The sequence below is a fragment of the Castor canadensis genome, chromosome 10 (assembly GCF_047511655.1).
Source record: "Castor canadensis chromosome 10, mCasCan1.hap1v2, whole genome shotgun sequence".
Classification (NCBI taxonomy): Eukaryota; Metazoa; Chordata; class Mammalia; order Rodentia; family Castoridae; genus Castor; species Castor canadensis.
The window spans coordinates 86,736,558-86,756,650 of record NC_133395.1 but is presented as its reverse complement, the minus strand read 5'-3'; the positions used below and the strand labels follow the sequence as shown (position 1 = coordinate 86,756,650).

Below are 20,093 nucleotides of genomic sequence, written 5' to 3'. Positions count from 1 at the left end.
CCGTGGACAACCTCAGGTGCCGGGACCCTCTGCTCCGCCTTGGAAAACCCACCTTCTGCAATGTATGCCCAACGCAATCAGGCCGAGCAGATTGACCCCCTCGGCCCGGCCCCAGTGTGTGATGGGGCTCTGTGCGTGAGGGCTTGCTCTTCCCCACCTACACCAGGCACGGCATCTAACACACACACACACACACACACACACCACGCAGAGACACCCAGACCACGCACGCACGCACGGGGACGCACCCTCCTCTCCCCCACCCCACACACGAGCAGCCGAAGGACAAGAGGGTATGGCTGGGGCCTGAGCGGGAACAAGCGAAGCCTTGGTTTGCGGCCCCTCGGCCAACTGCATCAGGATTTTTGTCTGGGCTCGGAGGCCAGAGGATCTCTGCCATTTGCTAGCAGGGCCAGGGATGGCAGGAGGGTGGGTACGGGGCTCAGCCAGGGCCAGTTCTGCTGGCACGATCCTGTAGCACGTGGCCGCGTAGCACGGGGCCGGGTCTGAAGGAGGCCAAGCAGGGGCACAAGACCCAGCAGCGGCACAGGGAAGAGGCCCAGGGCACCCAGGAGCAGACGAGACCCGGGAGTCGTGCGTGCTTGGCGTGGCCGCGGGCCCCGTGACGCCCGAGGACTCGAGTGCTCAGCCCCGTGTAGTGGCCGCGAAGGCCTGCCTGGGAGAAACGCCCCGGGAGGCCGGCAGGAACCCGGGATCGGAAGGGATGTGGAGGGGCCCCGGGTCGGAGGAGATGGCTTTGGCTGTGTTTGGTTTTGTTTCTTCTTCCCAAGATCCCGGGTGTGAAAGGGGCCAGAGGTGAAGTCCTGGGCTGGAAAGCCTCACGATTCAGCCCCGCAGCCCCAGGCCCTGAGTGTGGAGGAGGGCGGAGCGGGTCGGCGAAGGGCGCGGCTGCCGTTTTCCTGATGGGCTGGAGGGGCAGTGTCGCTTTCCGGACGAAGAGGACCGGAAGGGTCCCCGAGACCTCCGCTGGGAGCCACGCACCCACCCAAGGATACGGCTCCAGGAGGCGACGGAGGAGGGCGGCTTCTTGCCCTGGCCCGAGCTGTGCGTCCCCCGCCTTGGCCACAGCAGTGGACATTCCCAGAAGAACAAGCGCCCGAGAGCACTGAGAAATTTTCCCCCGAGAAAACTTGACCCTCGTCCTGGCAGCAGGACACCTCGGGAAGAAAGCCACCCAGCGGCCACCTGGGCGAGACCGGCTGCACGAGCAGGCGCGCGGGGCCTCTGGCCGCTGGCCCCGGGCTGCCAGCCCCCACCCGGACTCCCAGCCGTGCCAGGAGAGCAGCGTGGAGACGCACGCCGGGGCCCTCGGCAGGCTCTTGGGGCTCCCGGAGGCGGCGGCTAGCGTCTACGGCCATACCACCCTGAACGCGCCCGATCTCGTCTGATCTCGGAAGCTAAGCAGGGTCGGGCCTGGTTAGTACTTGGATGGGAGACCGCCTGGGAATACCGGGTGCTGTAGGCTTTTGCTCCTCCCTCCCTCGCTGCTCCTTTTGTCTTCGGGGACTTCGCCACCACCCCCCCCACCACCACCACCACCCCCAGCACCACCACCACCACCACCACCACAACGACCCACCGTGACCACGACCCCGACCCCGTCCGGGCCACCCGCCAGACCCACGCACACCGAATCCTCACAGCTACGTCCCCGAATCCTCTCCCCTCCCCACACTCTCCTGGGGCGCGCGCCCGCGACACGGGTCACCAGCGAGGTTGGTCCCAGGCCACGTTGGGGACCGCTCCCCAACTGCCCTCCAGGCGGGCGGGGAGGGACGTGCGGAAGCCATGAGAAAGTGGGTCCTGCACCCCAGCGGGCCCCACAGCGGGACGCGCCACACCTGGGCTCGCCACAAGGTGGTGCACTGGGTCCAGGGCAAGACGCCAGGGGACAGAGAAGCAGGGAGCCTCAGTCGGGTGCTGCTCCACGTCGCGCTCCGTCGCTCAACCCAAGACAGGGCAGCCAGCGCGCGACCTCTACGTGGGATCCCGCCTCCCACGGCAGAGCCTGCGGTCACAGGGACAGAGGGCGCAGGCCGCCAGAGCTCCGGATGCCAGCGGCAGCTCCCCGTCCCGCTCAAAGGGAGGGAGGGCCGCCGCTGGCGCCCAGTCGCCTGTGCCACCCTCCGGGTCTCAAAGCACTCCTCAGTCAGCTCAAGGACCGGGGCCACCTGGCCTTCGGGGTCACATGGGCTTGGGCACGACGGAAGGGACCGCTTGCCCCCGTGGAACAGACATTCTCCCCGTGGACAACCTCAGGTGCCGGGACCCTCTGCTCCGCCTTGGAAAACCCACCTTCTGCAATGTATGCCCAACGCAATCAGGCCGAGCAGATTGACCCCCTCGGCCCGGCCCCAGTGTGTGATGGGGCTCTGTGCGTGAGGGCTTGCTCTTCCCCACCTACACCAGGCACGGCATCTAACACACACACACACACACACACACACCACGCAGAGACACCCAGACCACGCACGCACGCACGGGGACGCACCCTCCTCTCCCCCACCCCACACACGAGCAGCCGAAGGAAAAGAGGGTATGGCTGGGGCCTGAGCGGGAACAAGCGAAGCCTTGGTTTGCGGCCCCTCGGCCAACTGCATCAGGATTTTTGTCTGGGCTCGGAGGCCAGAGGATCTCTGCCATTTGCTAGCAGGGCCAGGGATGGCAGGAGGGTGGGTACGGGGCTCAGCCAGGGCCAGTTCTGCTGGCACGATCCTGTAGCACGTGGCCGCGTAGCACGGGGCCGGGTCTGAAGGAGGCCAAGCAGGGGCACAAGACCCAGCAGCGGCACAGGGAAGAGGCCCAGGGCACCCAGGAGCAGACGAGACCCGGGAGTCGTGCGTGCTTGGCGTGGCCGCGGGCCCCGTGACGCCCGAGGACTCGAGTGCTCAGCCCCGTGTAGTGGCCGCGAAGGCCTGCCTGGGAGAAACGCCCCGGGAGGCCGGCAGGAACCCGGGATCGGAAGGGATGTGGAGGGGCCCCGGGTCGGAGGAGATGGCTTTGGCTGTGTTTGGTTTTGTTTCTTCTTCCCAAGATCCCGGGTGTGAAAGGGGCCAGAGGTGAAGTCCTGGGCTGGAAAGCCTCACGATTCAGCCCCGCAGCCCCAGGCCCTGAGTGTGGAGGAGGGCGGAGCGGGTCGGCGAAGGGCGCGGCTGCCGTTTTCCTGATGGGCTGGAGGGGCAGTGGCGCTTTCCGGACGAAGAGGACCGGAAGGGTCCCCGAGACCTCCGCTGGGAGCCACGCACCCACCCAAGGATACGGCTCCAGGAGGCGACGGAGGAGGGCGGCTGCTTGCCCTGGCCCGAGCTGTGCGTCCCCCGCCTTGGCCACAGCAGTGGACATTCCCAGAAGAACAAGCGCCCGAGAGCACTGAGAAATTTTCCCCCGAGAAAACTTGACCCTCGTCCTGGCAGCAGGACACCTCGGGAAGAAAGCCACCCAGCGGCCACCTGGGCGAGACCGGCTGCCCGAGCAGGCGCGCGGGGCCTCTGGCCGCTGGCCCCGGGCTGCCAGCCCCCACCCGGACTCCCAGCCGTGCCAGGAGAGCAGCGTGGAGACGCACGCCGGGGCCCTCGGCAGGCTCTTGGGGCTCCCGCAGGCGGCGGCTAGCGTCTACGGCCATACCACCCTGAACGCGCCCGATCTCGTCTGATCTCGGAAGCTAAGCAGGGTCGGGCCTGGTTAGTACTTGGATGGGAGACCGCCTGGGAATACCGGGTGCTGTAGGCTTTTGCTCCTCCCTCCCTCGCTGCTCCTTTTGTCTTCGGGGACTTCGCCACCACCCCCCCCCCCACCACCACCACCCCCAGCACCACCACCACCACCACCACCACAACGACCCACCGTGACCACGACCCCGACCCCGTCCGGGCCACCCGCCAGACCCACGCACACCGAATCCTCACAGCTACGTCCCCGAATCCTCTCCCCTCCCCACACTCTCCTGGGGCGCGCGCCCGCGACACGGGTCACCAGCGAGGTTGGTCCCAGGCCACGTTGGGGACCGCTCCCCAACTGCCCTCCAGGCGGACGGGGAGGGACGTGCGGAAGCCATGAGAAAGTGGGTCCTGCACCCCAGCGGGCCCCACAGCGGGACGCGCCACACCTGGGCTCGCCACAAGGTGGTGCACTGGGTCCAGGGCAAGACGCCAGGGGACAGAGAAGCAGGGAGCCTCAGTCGGGTGCTGCTCCACGTCGCGCTCCGTCGCTCAACCCAACACAGGGCAGCCAGCGCGCGACCTCTACGTGGGATCCCGCCTCCCACGGCAGAGCCTGCGGTCACAGGGACAGAGGGCGCAGGCCGCCAGAGCTCCGGATGCCAGCGGCAGCTCCCCGTCCCGCTCAAAGGGAGGGAGGGCCGCCGCTGGCGCCCAGTCGCCTGTGCCACCCTCCGGGTCTCAAAGCACTCCTCAGTCAGCTCAAGGACCGGGGCCACCTGGCCTTCGGGGTCACATGGGCTTGGGCACGACGGAAGGGACCGCTTGCCCCCGTGGAACAGACATTCTCCCCGTGGACAACCTCAGGTGCCGGGACCCTCTGCTCCGCCTTGGAAAACCCACCTTCTGCAATGTATGCCCAACGCAATCAGGCCGAGCAGATTGACCCCCTCGGCCCGGCCCCAGTGTGTGATGGGGCTCTGTGCGTGAGGGCTTGCTCTTCCCCACCTACACCAGGCACGGCATCTAACGGGGACGCACCCTCCTCTCCCCCACCCCACACACGAGCAGCCGAAGGACAAGAGGGTATGGCTGGGGCCTGAGCGGGAACAAGCGAAGCCTTGGTTTGCGGCCCCTTGGCCAACTGCATCAGGATTTTTGTCTGGGCTCGGAGGCCAGAGGATCTCTGCCATTTGCTAGCAGGGCCAGGGATGGCAGGAGGGTGGGTACGGGGCTCAGCCAGGGCCAGTTCTGCTGGCACGATCCTGTAGCACGTGGCCGCGTAGCACGGGGCCGGGTCTGAAGGAGGCCAAGCAGGGGCACAAGACCCAGCAGCGGCACAGGGAAGAGGCCCAGGGCACCCAGGAGCAGACGAGACCCGGGAGTCGTGCGTGCTTGGCGTGGCCGCGGGCCCCGTGACGCCCGAGGACTCGAGTGCTCAGCCCCGTGTAGTGGCCGCGAAGGCCTGCCTGGGAGAAACGCCCCGGGAGGCCGGCAGGAACCCGGGATCGGAAGGGATGTGGAGGGGCCCCGGGTCGGAGGAGATGGCTTTGGCTGTGTTTGGTTTTGTTTCTTCTTCCCAAGATCCCGGGTGTGAAAGGGGCCAGAGGTGAAGTCCTGGGCTGGAAAGCCTCACGATTCAGCCCCGCAGCCCCAGGCCCTGAGTGTGGAGGAGGGCGGAGCGGGTCGGCGAAGGGCGCGGCTGCCGTTTTCCTGATGGGCTGGAGGGGCAGTGGCGCTTTCCGGACGAAGAGGACCGGAAGGGTCCCCGAGACCTCCGCTGGGAGCCACGCACCCACCCAAGGATACGGCTCCAGGAGGCGACGGAGGAGGGCGGCTGCTTGCCCTGGCCCGAGCTGTGCGTCCCCCGCCTTGGCCACAGCAGTGGACATTCCCAGAAGAACAAGCGCCCGAGAGCACTGAGAAATTTTCCCCCGAGAAAACTTGACCCTCGTCCTGGCAGCAGGACACCTCGGGAAGAAAGCCACCCAGCGGCCACCTGGGCGAGACCGGCTGCCCGAGCAGGCGCGCGGGGCCTCTGGCCGCTGGCCCCGGGCTGCCAGCCCCCACCCGGACTCCCAGCCGTGCCAGGAGAGCAGCGTGGAGACGCACGCCGGGGCCCTCGGCAGGCTCTTGGGGCTCCCGGAGGCGGCGGCTAGCGTCTACGGCCATACCACCCTGAACGCGCCCGATCTCGTCTGATCTCGGAAGCTAAGCAGGGTCGGGCCTGGTTAGTACTTGGATGGGAGACCGCCTGGGAATACCGGGTGCTGTAGGCTTTTGCTCCTCCCTCCCTCGCTGCTCCTTTTGTCTTCGGGGACTTCGCCACCACCCCCCCCACCACCACCACCACCCCCAGCACCACCACCACCACCACCACCACAACGACCCACCGTGACCACGACCCCGACCCCGTCCGGGCCACCCGCCAGACCCACGCACACCGAATCCTCACAGCTACGTCCCCGAATCCTCTCCCCTCCCCACACTCTCCTGGGGCGCGCGCCCGCGACACGGGTCACCAGCGAGGTTGGTCCCAGGCCACGTTGGGGACCGCTCCCCAACTGCCCTCCAGGCGGGCGGGGAGGGACGTGCGGAAGCCATGAGAAAGTGGGTCCTGCACCCCAGCGGGCCCCACAGCGGGACGCGCCACACCTGGGCTCGCCACAAGGTGGTGCACTGGGTCCAGGGCAAGACGCCAGGGGACAGAGAAGCAGGGAGCCTCAGTCGGGTGCTGCTCCACGTCGCGCTCCGTCGCTCAACCCAAGACAGGGCAGCCAGCGCGCGACCTCTACGTGGGATCCCGCCTCCCACGGCAGAGCCTGCGGTCACAGGGACAGAGGGCGCAGGCCGCCAGAGCTCCGGATGCCAGCGGCAGCTCCCCGTCCCGCTCAAAGGGAGGGAGGGCCGCCGCTGGCGCCCAGTCGCCTGTGCCACCCTCCGGGTCTCAAAGCACTCCTCAGTCAGCTCAAGGACCGGGGCCACCTGGCCTTCGGGGTCACATGGGCTTGGGCACGACGGAAGGGACCGCTTGCCCCCGTGGAACAGACATTCTCCCCGTGGACAACCTCAGGTGCCGGGACCCTCTGCTCCGCCTTGGAAAACCCACCTTCTGCAATGTATGCCCAACGCAATCAGGCCGAGCAGATTGACCCCCTCGGCCCGGCCCCAGTGTGTGATGGGGCTCTGTGCGTGAGGGCTTGCTCTTCCCCACCTACACCAGGCACGGCATCTAACACACACACACACACACACACACACACCACGCAGAGACACCCAGACCACGCACGCACGCACGGGGACGCACCCTCCTCTCCCCCACCCCACACACGAGCAGCCGAAGGACAAGAGGGTATGGCTGGGGCCTGAGCGGGAACAAGCGAAGCCTTGGTTTGCGGCCCCTCGGCCAACTGCATCAGGATTTTTGTCTGGGCTCGGAGGCCAGAGGATCTCTGCCATTTGCTAGCAGGGCCAGGGATGGCAGGAGGGTGGGTACGGGGCTCAGCCAGGGCCAGTTCTGCTGGCACGATCCTGTAGCACGTGGCCGCGTAGCACGGGGCCGGGTCTGAAGGAGGCCAAGCAGGGGCACAAGACCCAGCAGCGGCACAGGGAAGAGGCCCAGGGCACCCAGGAGCAGACGAGACCCGGGAGTCGTGCGTGCTTGGCGTGGCCGCGGGCCCCGTGACGCCCGAGGACTCGAGTGCTCAGCCCCGTGTAGTGGCCGCGAAGGCCTGCCTGGGAGAAACGCCCCGGGAGGCCGGCAGGAACCCGGGATCGGAAGGGATGTGGAGGGGCCCCGGGTCGGAGGAGATGGCTTTGGCTGTGTTTGGTTTTGTTTCTTCTTCCCAAGATCCCGGGTGTGAAAGGGGCCAGAGGTGAAGTCCTGGGCTGGAAAGCCTCACGATTCAGCCCCGCAGCCCCAGGCCCTGAGTGTGGAGGAGGGCGGAGCGGGTCGGCGAAGGGCGCGGCTGCCGTTTTCCTGATGGGCTGGAGGGGCAGTGGCGCTTTCCGGACGAAGAGGACCGGAAGGGTCCCCGAGACCTCCGCTGGGAGCCACGCACCCACCCAAGGATACGGCTCCAGGAGGCGACGGAGGAGGGCGGCTGCTTGCCCTGGCCCGAGCTGTGCGTCCCCCGCCTTGGCCACAGCAGTGGACATTCCCAGAAGAACAAGCGCCCGAGAGCACTGAGAAATTTTCCCCCGAGAAAACTTGACCCTCGTCCTGGCAGCAGGACACCTCGGGAAGAAAGCCACCCAGCGGCCACCTGGGCGAGACCGGCTGCCCGAGCAGGCGCGCGGGGCCTCTGGCCGCTGGCCCCGGGCTGCCAGCCCCCACCCGGACTCCCAGCCGTGCCAGGAGAGCAGCGTGGAGACGCACGCCGGGGCCCTCGGCAGGCTCTTGGGGCTCCCGGAGGCGGCGGCTAGCGTCTACGGCCATACCACCCTGAACGCGCCCGATCTCGTCTGATCTCGGAAGCTAAGCAGGGTCGGGCCTGGTTAGTACTTGGATGGGAGACCGCCTGGGAATACCGGGTGCTGTAGGCTTTTGCTCCTCCCTCCCTCGCTGCTCCTTTTGTCTTCGGGGACTTCGCCACCACCCCCCCCACCACCACCACCACCCCCAGCACCACCACCACCACCACCACCACAACGACCCACCGTGACCACGACCCCGACCCCGTCCGGGCCACCCGCCAGACCCACGCACACCGAATCCTCACAGCTACGTCCCCGAATCCTCTCCCCTCCCCACACTCTCCTGGGGCGCACGCCCGCGACACGGGTCACCAGCGAGGTTGGTCCCAGGCCACGTTGGGGACCGCTCCCCAACTGCCCTCCAGGCGGGCGGGGAGGGACGTGCGGAAGCCATGAGAAAGTGGGTCCTGCACCCCAGCGGGCCCCACAGCGGGACGCGCCACACCTGGGCTCGCCACAAGGTGGTGCACTGGGTCCAGGGCAAGACGCCAGGGGACAGAGAAGCAGGGAGCCTCAGTCGGGTGCTGCTCCACGTCGCGCTCCGTCGCTCAACCCAAGACAGGGCAGCCAGCGCGCGACCTCTACGTGGGATCCCGCCTCCCACGGCAGAGCCTGCGGTCACAGGGACAGAGGGCGCAGGCCGCCAGAGCTCCGGATGCCAGCGGCAGCTCCCCGTCCCGCTCAAAGGGAGGGAGGGCCGCCGCTGGCGCCCAGTCGCCTGTGCCACCCTCCGGGTCTCAAAGCACTCCTCAGTCAGCTCAAGGACCGGGGCCACCTGGCCTTCGGGGTCACATGGGCTTGGGCACGACGGAAGGGACCGCTTGCCCCCGTGGAACAGACATTCTCCCCGTGGACAACCTCAGGTGCCGGGACCCTCTGCTCCGCCTTGGAAAACCCACCTTCTGCAATGTATGCCCAACGCAATCAGGCCGAGCAGATTGACCCCCTCGGCCCGGCCCCAGTGTGTGATGGGGCTCTGTGCGTGAGGGCTTGCTCTTCCCCACCTACACCAGGCACGGCATCTAACACACACACACACACACACACACACCACGCAGAGACACCCAGACCACGCACGCACGCACGGGGACGCACCCTCCTCTCCCCCACCCCACACACGAGCAGCCGAAGGACAAGAGGGTATGGCTGGGGCCTGAGCGGGAACAAGCGAAGCCTTGGTTTGCGGCCCCTCGGCCAACTGCATCAGGATTTTTGTCTGGGCTCGGAGGCCAGAGGATCTCTGCCATTTGCTAGCAGGGCCAGGGATGGCAGGAGGGTGGGTACGGGGCTCAGCCAGGGCCAGTTCTGCTGGCACGATCCTGTAGCACGTGGCCGCGTAGCACGGGGCCGGGTCTGAAGGAGGCCAAGCAGGGGCACAAGACCCAGCAGCGGCACAGGGAAGAGGCCCAGGGCACCCAGGAGCAGACGAGACCCGGGAGTCGTGCGTGCTTGGCGTGGCCGCGGGCCCCGTGACGCCCGAGGACTCGAGTGCTCAGCCCCGTGTAGTGGCCGCGAAGGCCTGCCTGGGAGAAACGCCCCGGGAGGCCGGCAGGAACCCGGGATCGGAAGGGATGTGGAGGGGCCCCGGGTCGGAGGAGATGGCTTTGGCTGTGTTTGGTTTTGTTTCTTCTTCCCAAGATCCCGGGTGTGAAAGGGGCCAGAGGTGAAGTCCTGGGCTGGAAAGCCTCACGATTCAGCCCCGCAGCCCCAGGCCCTGAGTGTGGAGGAGGGCGGAGCGGGTCGGCGAAGGGCGCGGCTGCCGTTTTCCTGATGGGCTGGAGGGGCAGTGGCGCTTTCCGGACGAAGAGGACCGGAAGGGTCCCCGAGACCTCCGCTGGGAGCCACGCACCCACCCAAGGATACGGCTCCAGGAGGCGACGGAGGAGGGCGGCTGCTTGCCCTGGCCCGAGCTGTGCGTCCCCCGCCTTGGCCACAGCAGTGGACATTCCCAGAAGAACAAGCGCCCGAGAGCACTGAGAAATTTTCCCCCGAGAAAACTTGACCCTCGTCCTGGCAGCAGGACACCTCGGGAAGAAAGCCACCCAGCGGCCACCTGGGCGAGACCGGCTGCCCGAGCAGGCGCGCGGGGCCTCTGGCAGCTGGCCCCGGGCTGCCAGCCCCCACCCGGACTCCCAGCCGTGCCAGGAGAGCAGCGTGGAGACGCACGCCGGGGCCCTCGGCAGGATCTTGGGGCTCCTGGAGGCGGCAGCTAGCGTCTACGGCCATACCACCCTGAACGCACCCGATCTCGTCTGATCTCGGAAGCTAAGCAGGTTCGGGCCTGGTTAGTACTTGGATGGGAGACCGCCTGGGAATACCGGGTGCTGTAGGCTTTTGCTCCTCCCTCCCTCGCTGCTCCTTTTGTCTTCGGGGACTTCGCCACCACCCCCCCCCACCACCACCACCCCCAGCACCACCACCACCACCACCACAACGACCCACCGTGACCACGACCCCGACCCCGTCCGGGCCACCCGCCAGACCCACGCACACCGAATCCTCACAGCTACGTCCCCGAATCCTCTCCCCTCCCCACACTCTCCTGGGGCACGCGCCCACGACACGGGTCACCAGCGAGGTTGGTCCCAGGCCACGTTGGGGACCGCTCCCCAACTGCCCTCCAGGCGGGCGGGGAGGGACGTGCGGAAGCCATGAGAAAGTGGGTCCTGCACCCCAGCGGGCCCCACAGCGGGACGCGCCACACCTGGGCTCGCCACAAGGTGGTGCACTGGGTCCAGGGCAAGACGCCAGGGGACAGAGAAGCAGGGAGCCTCAGTCGGGTGCTGCTCCACGTCGCACTCCGTCGCTCAACCCAAGACAGGGCAGCCAGCGCGCGACCTCTACGTGGGATCCCGCCTCCCACGGCAGAGCCTGCGGTCACAGGGACAGAGGGCGCAGGCCGCCAGAGCTCCGGATGCCAGCGGCAGCTCCCAGTCCCGCTCAAAGGGAGGGAGGGCCGCCGCTGGCGCCCAGTCGCCTGTGCCACCCTCCGGGTCTCAAAGCACTCCTCAGTCAGCTCAAGGACCGGGGCCACCTGGCCTTCGGGGTCACATGGGCTTGGGCACGACGGAATGGACCGCTTGCCCCCGTGGAACAGACATTCTCCCCGTGGACAACCTCAGGTGCCGGGACCCTCTGCTCCGCCTTGGAAAACCCACCTTCTGCAATGTATGCCCAACGCAATCAGGCCGAGCAGATTGACCCCCTCGGCCCGGCCCCAGTGTGTGATGGGGCTCTGTGCGTGAGGGCTTGCTCTTCCCCACCTACACCAGGCACGGCATCTAACACACACACACACACACACACACACCACGCAGAGACACCCAGACCACGCACGCACGCACGGGGACGCACCCTCCTCTCCCCCACCCCACACACTAGCAGCCGAAGGACAAGAGGGTATGGCTGGGGCCTGAGCGGGAACAAGCGAAGCCTTGGTTTGCGGCCCCTCGGCCAACTGCATCAGGATTTTTGTCTGGGCTCGGAGGCCAGAGGATCTCTGCCATTTGCTAGCAGGGCCAGGGATGGCAGGAGGGTGGGTACGGGGCTCAGCCAGGGCCAGTTCTGCTGGCACGATCCTGTAGCACGTGGCCGCGTAGCACGTGGTCGGGTCTGAAGGAGGCCAAGCAGGGGCACAAGACCCAGCAGCGGCACAGGGAAGAGGCCCAGGGCACCCAGGAGCAGACGAGACCCGGGAGTCGTGCGTGCTTGGCGTGGCCGCGGGCCCCGTGACACCCGAGGACTCGAGTTCTCAGCCCCGTGTAGTGGCCGCGAAGGCCTGCCTGGGAGAAACGCCCCGGGAGGCCGGCAGGAACCCGGGATCGGAAGGGATGTGGAGGGGCCCCGGGTCGGAGGAGATGGCTTTGGCTGTGTTTGGTTTTGTTTCTTCTTCCCAAGATCCCGGGTGTGAAAGGGGCCAGAGGTGAAGTCCTGGGCTGGAAAGCCTCACGATTCAGCCCCGCAGCCCCAGGCCCTGAGTGTGGAGGAGGGCGGAGCGGGTCGGCGAAGGGCGCGGCTGCCGTTTTCCTGATGGGCTGGAGGGGCAGTGGCGCTTTCCGGACGAAGAGGGCCGGAAGGGTCCCCGAGACCTCCGCTGGGAGCCACGCACCCACCCAAGGATACGGCTCCAGGAGGCGACGGAGGAGGGCGGCTGCTTGCCCTGGCCCGAGCTGTGCGTCCCCCGCCTTGGCCACAGCAGTGGACATTCCCAGAAGAACAAGCGCCCGAGAGCACTGAGAAATTTTCCCCCGAGAAAACTTGACCCTCGTCCTGGCAGCAGGACACCTCGGGAAGAAAGCCACCCAGCGGCCACCTGGGCGAGACCGGCTGCCCGAGCAGGCGCGCGGGGCCTCTGGCCGCTGGCCCCGGGCTGCCAGCCCCCACCCGGACTCCCAGCCGTGCCAGGAGAGCAGCGTGGAGACACACGCCGGGGCCCTCGGCAGGCTCTTGGGGCTCCCGGAGGCGGCGGCGAGCGTCTACGGCCATACCACCCTGAACGCGCCCGATCTCGTCTGATCTCGGAAGCTAAGCAGGGTCGGGCCTGGTTAGTACTTGGATGGGAGACCGCCTGGGAATACCGGGTGCTGTAGGCTTTTGCTCCTCCCTCCCTCGCTGCTCCTTTTGTCTTCGGGGACTTCGCCACCACCCCCCCCACCACCACCACCACCCCCAGCACCACCACCACCACCACCACCACAACGACCCACCGTGACCACGACCCCGACCCCGTCCGGGCCACCCGCCAGACCCACGCACACCGAATCCTCACAGCTACGTCCCCGAATCCTCTCCCCTCCCCACACTCTCCTGGGGCGCGCGCCCGCGACACGGGTCACCAGCGAGGTTGGTCCCAGGCCACGTTGGGGACCGCTCCCCAACTGCCCTCCAGGCGGGCGGGGAGGGACGTGCGGAAGCCATGAGAAAGTGGGTCCTGCACCCCAGCGGGCCCCACAGCGGGACGCGCCACACCTGGGCTCGCCACAAGGTGGTGCACTGGGTCCAGGGCAAGACGCCAGGGGACAGAGAAGCAGGGAGCCTCAGTCGGGTGCTGCTCCACGTCGCGCTCCGTCGCTCAACCCAAGACAGGGCAGCTAGCGCGGGACCTCTACGTGGGATCCCGCCTCCCACGGCAGAGCCTGCGGTCACAGGGACAGAGGGCGCAGGCCGCCAGAGCTCCGGATGCCAGCGGCAGCTCCCAGTCCCGCTCAAAGGGAGGGAGGGCCGCCGCTGGCGCCCAGTCGCCTGTGCCACCCTCCGGGTCTCAAAGCACTCCTCAGTCAGCTCAAGGACCGGGGCCACCTGGCCTTCGGGGTCACATGGGCTTGGGCACGACGGAAGGGACCGCTTGCCCCCGTGGAACAGACATTCTCCCCGTGGACAACCTCAGGTGCCGGGACCCTCTGCTCCGCCTTGGAAAACCCACCTTCTGCAATGTATGCCCAACGCAATCAGGCCGAGCAGATTGACCCCCTCGGCCCGGCCCCAGTGTGTGATGGGGCTCTGTGCGTGAGGGCTTGCTCTTGCCCACCTACACCAGGCACGGCATCTAACACACACACACACACACACACACACCACGCAGAGACACCCAGACCACGCACGCACGCACGGGGACGCACCCTCCTCTCCCCCACCCCACACACTAGCAGCCGAAGGACAAGAGGGTATGGCTGGGGCCTGAGCGGGAACAAGCGAAGCCTTGGTTTGCGGCCCCTCGGCCAACTGCATCAGGATTTTTGTCTGGGCTCGGAGGCCAGAGGATCTCTGCCATTTGCTAGCAGGGCCAGGGATTGCAGGAGGGTGGGTACGGGGCTCAGCCAGGGCCAGTTCTGCTGGCACGATCCTGTAGCACGTGGCCGCGTAGCACGGGGCCGGGTCTGAAGGAGGCCAAGCAGGGGCACAAGACTCAGCAGCGGCACAGGGAAGAGGCCCAGGGCACCCAGGAGCAGACGAGACCCGGGAGTCGTGCGTGCTTGGCGTGGCCGCGGGCCCCGTGACGCCCGAGGACTCGAGTGCTCAGCCCCGTGTAGTGGCCGCGAAGGCCTGCCTGGGAGAAACGCCCCGGGAGGCCGGCAGGAACCCGGGATCGGAAGGGATGTGGAGGGGCCCCGGGTCGGAGGAGATGGCTTTGGCTGTGTTTGGTTTTGTTTCTTCTTCCCAAGATCCCGGGTGTGAAAGGGGCCAGAGGTGAAGTCCTGGGCTGGAAAGCCTCACGATTCAGCCCCGCAGCCCCAGGCCCTGAGTGTGGAGGAGGGCGGAGCGGGTCGGCGAAGGGTGCGGCTGCCGTTTTCCTGATGGGCTGGAGGGGCAGTGGCGCTTTCCGGACGAAGAGGACCGGAAGGGTCCCCGAGACCTCCGCTGGGAGCCACGCACCCTCCCAAGGATAAGGCTCCAGGAGGCGACGGAGGAGGGCGGCTGCTTGCCCTGGCCCGAGCTGTGCGTCCCCCGCCTTGGCCACAGCAGTGGACATTCCCAGAAGAACAAGCGCCCGAGAGCACTGAGAAATTTTCCCCCGAGAAAACTTGACCCTCGTCCTGGCAGCAGGACACCTCGGGAAGAAAGCCACCCAGCGGCCACCTGGGCGAGACCGGCTGCCCGAGCAGGCGCGCGGGGCCTCTGGCCGCTGGCCCCGGGCTGCCAGCCCCCACCCGGACTCCCAGCCTTGCCAAGAGAGCAGCGTGGAGATGCACGCCGGGGCCCTCGGCAGGCTCTTGGGGCTCCCGGAGGCGGCGGCTAGCGTCTACGGCCATACCACCCTGAACGCGCCCGATCTCGTCTGATCTCGGAAGCTAAGCAGGGTCGGGCCTGGTTAGTACTTGGATGGGGGACCGCCTGGGAATACCGGGTGCTGTAGGCTTTTGCTCCTCCCTCCCTCGCTGCTCCTTTTGTCTTCGGGGACTTCGCCACCACCCCCCCACCACCACCACCACCCCCAGCACCACCACCACCACCACCACCACAACGACCCACCGTGACCACGACCCCGACCCCGTCCGGGCCACCCGCCAGACCCACGCACACCGAATCCTCACAGCTACGTCCCCGAAGCCTCTCCCCTCCCCACACTCTCCTGGGGCGCGCGCCCGCGACACGGGTCACCAGCGAGGTTGGTCCCAGGCCACGTTGGGGACCGCTCCCCAACTGCCCTCCAGGCGGGCGGGGAGGGACGTGCGGAAGCCATGAGAAAGTGGGTCCTGCACCCCAGCGGGCCCCACAGCGGGACGCGCCACACCTGGGCTCGCCACAAGGTGGTGCACTGGGTCCAGGGCAAGACGCCAGGGGACAGAGAAGCAGGGAGCCTCAGTCGGGTGCTGCTCCACGTCGCGCTCCGTCGCTCAACCCAAGACAGGGCAGCCAGCGCGGGACCTCTACGTGGGATCCCGCCTCTCACGGCAGAGCCTGCGGTCACAGGGACAGAGGGCGCAGGCCGCCAGAGCTCCGGATGCCAGCGGCAGCTCCCAGTCCCGCTCAAAGGGAGGGAGGGCCGCCGCTGGCGCCCAGTCGCCTGTGCCACCCTCCGGGTCTCAAAGCACTCCTCAGTCAGCTCAAGGACCGGGGCCACCTGGCCTTCGGGGTCACATGGGCTTGGGCACGACGGAAGGGACCGCTTGCCCCCGTGGAACAGACATTCTCCCCGTGGACAACCTCAGGTGCCGGGACCCTCTGCTCCGCCTTGGAAAACCCACCTTCTGCAATGTATGCCCAACGCAATCAGGCCGAGCAGATTGACCCCCTCGGCCCGGCCCCAGTGTGTGATGGGGCTCTGTGCGTGAGGGCTTGCTCTTCCCCACCTACACCAGGCACGGCATCTAACACACACACACACACACACACACACCACGCAGAGACACCCAGACCACGCACGCATGCACGGGGACGCACCCTCCTCTCCCCCACCCCACACACTAGCAGCCAAAGGACAACAGGGTATGGCTGGGGCCTGAGCGGGAACAAGCGAAGCCTTGGTTTGCGGCCCCTCGGCCAACTGCATCAGGATTTTTGTCTGGGCTCGGAGGCCAGAGGATCTCTGCCATTTGCTAGCAGGGCCAGGGATGGCAGGAGGGTGGGTACGGGGCTCAGCCAGGGCCAGTTCTGCTGGCACGATCCTGTAGCACGTGGCCGCGTAGTACGGGGCCGGGTCTGAAGGAGGGCAAGCAGGGGCACAAGACCCAGCAGCGGCACAGGGAAGAGGCCCAGGGCACCCAGGAGCAGACGAGACCCGGGAGTCGTGCGTGCTTGGCGTGGCCGCGGGCCCCGTGACGCCCGAGGACTCGAGTGCTCAGCCCCGTGTAGTGGCCGCGAAGGCCTGCCTGGGAGAAACGCCCCGGGAGGCCGGCAGGAACCCGGGATCGGAAGGGATGTGGAGGGGCCCCGGGTCGGAGGAGATGGCTTTGGCTGTGTTTGGTTTTGTTTCTTCTTCCCAAGATCCCGGGTGTGAAAGGGGCCAGAGGTGAAGTCCTGGGCTGGAAAGCCTCACGATTCAGCCCCGCAGCCCCAGGCCCTGAGTGTGGAGGAGGGCGGAGCGGGTCGGCGAAGGGCGCGGCTGCCGTTTTCCTGATGGGCTGGAGGGGCAGTGGCGCTTTCCGGACGAAGAGGGCCGGAAGGGTCCCCGAGACCTCCGCTGGGAGCCACGCACCCTCCCAAGGATACGGCTCCAGGAGGCGACGGAGGAGGGCGGCTGCTTGCCCTGGCCCGAGCTGTGCGTCCCCCGCCTTGGCCACAGCAGTGGACATTCCCAGAAGAACAAGCGCCCGAGAGCACTGAGAAATTTTCCCCCGAGAAAACTTGACCCTCGTCCTGGCAGCAGGACACCTCGGGAAGAAAGCCACCCAGCGGCCAACTGGGCGAGACCGGCTGCCCGAGCAGGCGCGCGGGGCCTCTGGCCGCTGGCCCCGGGCTGCCAGCCCCCACCCGGACTCCCAGCCTTGCCAAGAGAGCAGCGTGGAGATGCACGCCGGGGCCCTCGGCAGGCTCTTGGGGCTCCCGGAGGCGGCGGCTAGCGTCTACGGCCATACCACCCTGAACGCGCCCGATCTCGTATGATCTCGGAAGCTAAGCAGGGTCGGGCGTGGTTAGTACTTGGATGGGGGACCGCCTGGGAATACCGGGTGCTGTAGGCTTTTGCTCCTCCCTCCCTCGCTGCTCCTTTTGTCTTCGGGGACTTCGCCACCACCCCCCCACCACCACCACCACCCCCAGCACCACCACCACCACCACCACCACAACGACCCACCGTGACCACGACCCCGACCCCGTCCGGGCCACCCGCCAGACCCACGCACACCGAATCCTCACAGCTACGTCCCCGAAGCCTCTCCCCTCCCCACACTCTCCTGGGGCGCGCGCCCGCGACACGGGTCACCAGCGAGGTTGGTCCCAGGCCACGTTGGGGACCGCTCCCCAACTGCCCTCCAGGCGGGCGGGGAGGGACGTGCGGAAGCCATGAGAAAGTGGGTCCTGCACCCCAGCGGGCCCCACAGCGGGACGCGCCACACCTGGGCTCGCCACAAGGTGGTGCACTGGGTCCAGGGCAAGACGCCAGGGGACAGAGAAGCAGGGAGCCTCAGTCGGGTGCTGCTCCACGTCGCGCTCCGTCGCTCAACCCAAGACAGGGCAGCCAGCGCGCGACCTCTACGTGGGATCCCGCCTCCCACGGCAGAGCCTGCGGTCACAGGGACAGAGGGCGCAGGCCGCCAGAGCTCCGGATGCCAGCGGCAGCTCCCAGTCCCGCTCAAAGGGAGGGAGGGCCGCCGCTGGCGCCCAGTCGCCTGTGCCACCCTCCGGGTCTCAAAGCACTCCTCAGTCAGCTCAAGGACCGGGGCCACCTGGCCTTCGGGGTCACATGGGCTTGGGCACGACGGAAGGGACCGCTTGCCCCCGTGGAACAGACATTCTCCCCGTGGACAACCTCAGGTGCCGGGACCCTCTGCTCCGCCTTGGAAAACCCACCTTCTGCAATGTATGCCCAACGCAATCAGGCCGAGCAGATTGACCCCCTCGGCCCGGCCCCAGTGTGTGATGGGGCTCTGTGCGTGAGGGCTTGCTCTTCCCCACCTACACCAGGCACGGCATCTAACACACACACACACACACACACACACACCACGCAGAGACACCCAGACCACGCACGCACGCACGGGGACGCACCCTCCTCTCCCCCACCCCACACACGAGCAGCCGAAGGACAAGAGGGTATGGCTGGGGCCTGAGCGGGAACAAGCGAAGCCTTGGTTTGCGGCCCCTCGGCCAACTGCATCAGGATTTTTGTCTGGGCTCGGAGGCCAGAGGATCTCTGCCATTTGCTAGCAGGGCCAGGGATGGCAGGAGGGTGGGTACGGGGCTCAGCCAGGGCCAGTTCTGCTGGCACGATCCTGTAGCACGTGGCCGCGTAGCACGGGGTCGGGTCTGAAGGAGGCCAAGCAGGGGCACAAGACCCAGCAGCGGCACAGGGAAGAGGCCCAGGGCACCCAGGAGCAGAGGAGACCCGGGAGTCGTGCGTGCTTGGCGTGGCCGCGGGCCCCGTGACGCCCGAGGACTCGAGTTCTCAGCCCCGTGTAGTGGCCGCGAAGGCCTGCCTGGGAGAAACGCCCCGGGAGGCCGGCAGGAACCCGGGATCGGAAGGGATGTGGAGGGGCCCCGGGTCGGAGGAGATGGCTTTGGCTGTGTTTGGTTTTGTTTCTTCTTCCCAAGATCCCGGGTGTGAAAGGGGCCAGAGGTGAAGTCCTGGGCTGGAAAGCCTCACGATTCAGCCCCGCAGCCCCAGGCCCTGAGTGTGGAGGAGGGCGGAGCGGGTCGGCGAAGGGCGCGGCTGCCGTTTTCCTGATGGGCTGGAGGGGCAGTGGCGCTTTCCGGACGAAGAGGGCCGGAAGGGTCCCCGAGACCTCCGCTGGGAGCCACGCACCCACCCAAGGATACGGCTCCAGGAGGCGACGGAGGAGGGCGGCTGCTTGCCCTGGCCCGAGCTGTGCGTCCCCCGCCTTGGCCACAGCAGTGGACATTCCCAGAAGAACAAGCGCCCGAGAGCACTGAGAAATTTTCCCCCGAGAAAACTTGACCCTCGTCCTGGCAGCAGGACACCTCGGGAAGAAAGCCACCCAGCGGCCACCTGGGCGAGACCGGCTGCCCGAGCAGGCGCGCGGGGCCTCTGGCCGCTGGCCCCGGGCTGCCAGCCCCCACCCGGACTCCCAGCCGTGCCAGGAGAGCAGCGTGGAGACACACGCCGGGGCCCTCGGCAGGCTCTTGGGGCTCCCGGAGGCGGCGGCGAGCGTCTACGGCCATACCACCCTGAACGCGCCCGATCTCGTCTGATCTCGGAAGCTAAGCAGGGTCGGGCCTGGTTAGTACTTGGATGGGAGACCGCCTGGGAATACCGGGTGCTGTAGGCTTTTGCTCCTCCCTCCCTCGCTGCTCCTTTTGTCTTCGGGGACTTCGCCACCACCCCCCCCACCACCACCACCACCCCCAGCACCACCACCACCACCACCACCACAACGACCCACCGTGACCACGACCCCGACCCCGTCCGGGCCACCCGCCAGACCCACGCACACCGAATCCTCACAGCTACGTCCCCGAATCCTCTCCCCTCCCCACACTCTCCTGGGGCGCGCGCCCGCGACACGGGTCACCAGCGAGGTTGGTCCCAGGCCACGTTGGGGACCGCTCCCCAACTGCCCTCCAGGCGGGCGGGGAGGGACGTGCGGAAGCCATGAGAAAGTGGGTCCTGCACCCCAGCGGGCCCCACAGCGGGACGCGCCACACCTGGGCTCGCCACAAGGTGGTGCACTGGGTCCAGGGCAAGACGCCAGGGGACAGAGAAGCAGGGAGCCTCAGTCGGGTGCTGCTCCACGTCGCGCTCCGTCGCTCAACCCAAGACAGGGCAGCTAGCGCGGGACCTCTACGTGGGATCCCGCCTCCCACGGCAGAGCCTGCGGTCACAGG

The 20,093-nt window shown here is 67.6% G+C and overlaps 9 non-coding genes across 9 annotated transcripts; all 9 read left to right on the top strand.

Annotated features, from left to right (window-relative positions):
* The first annotated feature begins 1,367 nt into the window (after positions 1-1,367).
* Positions 1,368-1,486, top strand: LOC141413296 (5S ribosomal RNA). Its single transcript, XR_012438088.1, has one exon. It is a non-coding gene; the product is annotated as a 5S ribosomal RNA (ribosomal RNA).
* Positions 1,487-3,631: 2,145 nt separating this feature from the next.
* LOC141413295 (5S ribosomal RNA) lies at positions 3,632-3,750 on the top strand. Its single transcript, XR_012438087.1, has one exon. It is a non-coding gene; the product is annotated as a 5S ribosomal RNA (ribosomal RNA).
* A 2,087-nt stretch (positions 3,751-5,837) lies between these two features.
* LOC141413294 (5S ribosomal RNA) lies at positions 5,838-5,956 on the top strand. The gene has a single exon (XR_012438086.1). It is a non-coding gene; the product is annotated as a 5S ribosomal RNA (ribosomal RNA).
* Positions 5,957-8,103: 2,147 nt separating this feature from the next.
* On the top strand, positions 8,104-8,222 carry LOC141413293 (5S ribosomal RNA). The gene has a single exon (XR_012438085.1). It is a non-coding gene; the product is annotated as a 5S ribosomal RNA (ribosomal RNA).
* A 2,145-nt stretch (positions 8,223-10,367) lies between these two features.
* On the top strand, positions 10,368-10,486 carry LOC141412627 (5S ribosomal RNA). Its single transcript, XR_012437468.1, has one exon. It is a non-coding gene; the product is annotated as a 5S ribosomal RNA (ribosomal RNA).
* Positions 10,487-12,626: 2,140 nt separating this feature from the next.
* LOC141413292 (5S ribosomal RNA) lies at positions 12,627-12,745 on the top strand. The gene has a single exon (XR_012438084.1). It is a non-coding gene; the product is annotated as a 5S ribosomal RNA (ribosomal RNA).
* Positions 12,746-14,890: 2,145 nt separating this feature from the next.
* Positions 14,891-15,009, top strand: LOC141412369 (5S ribosomal RNA). The gene has a single exon (XR_012437208.1). It is a non-coding gene; the product is annotated as a 5S ribosomal RNA (ribosomal RNA).
* Positions 15,010-17,153: 2,144 nt separating this feature from the next.
* LOC141412963 (5S ribosomal RNA) lies at positions 17,154-17,272 on the top strand. Its single transcript, XR_012437805.1, has one exon. It is a non-coding gene; the product is annotated as a 5S ribosomal RNA (ribosomal RNA).
* Positions 17,273-19,418: 2,146 nt separating this feature from the next.
* Positions 19,419-19,537, top strand: LOC141413291 (5S ribosomal RNA). Its single transcript, XR_012438083.1, has one exon. It is a non-coding gene; the product is annotated as a 5S ribosomal RNA (ribosomal RNA).
* Positions 19,538-20,093: the final 556 nt, after the last annotated feature.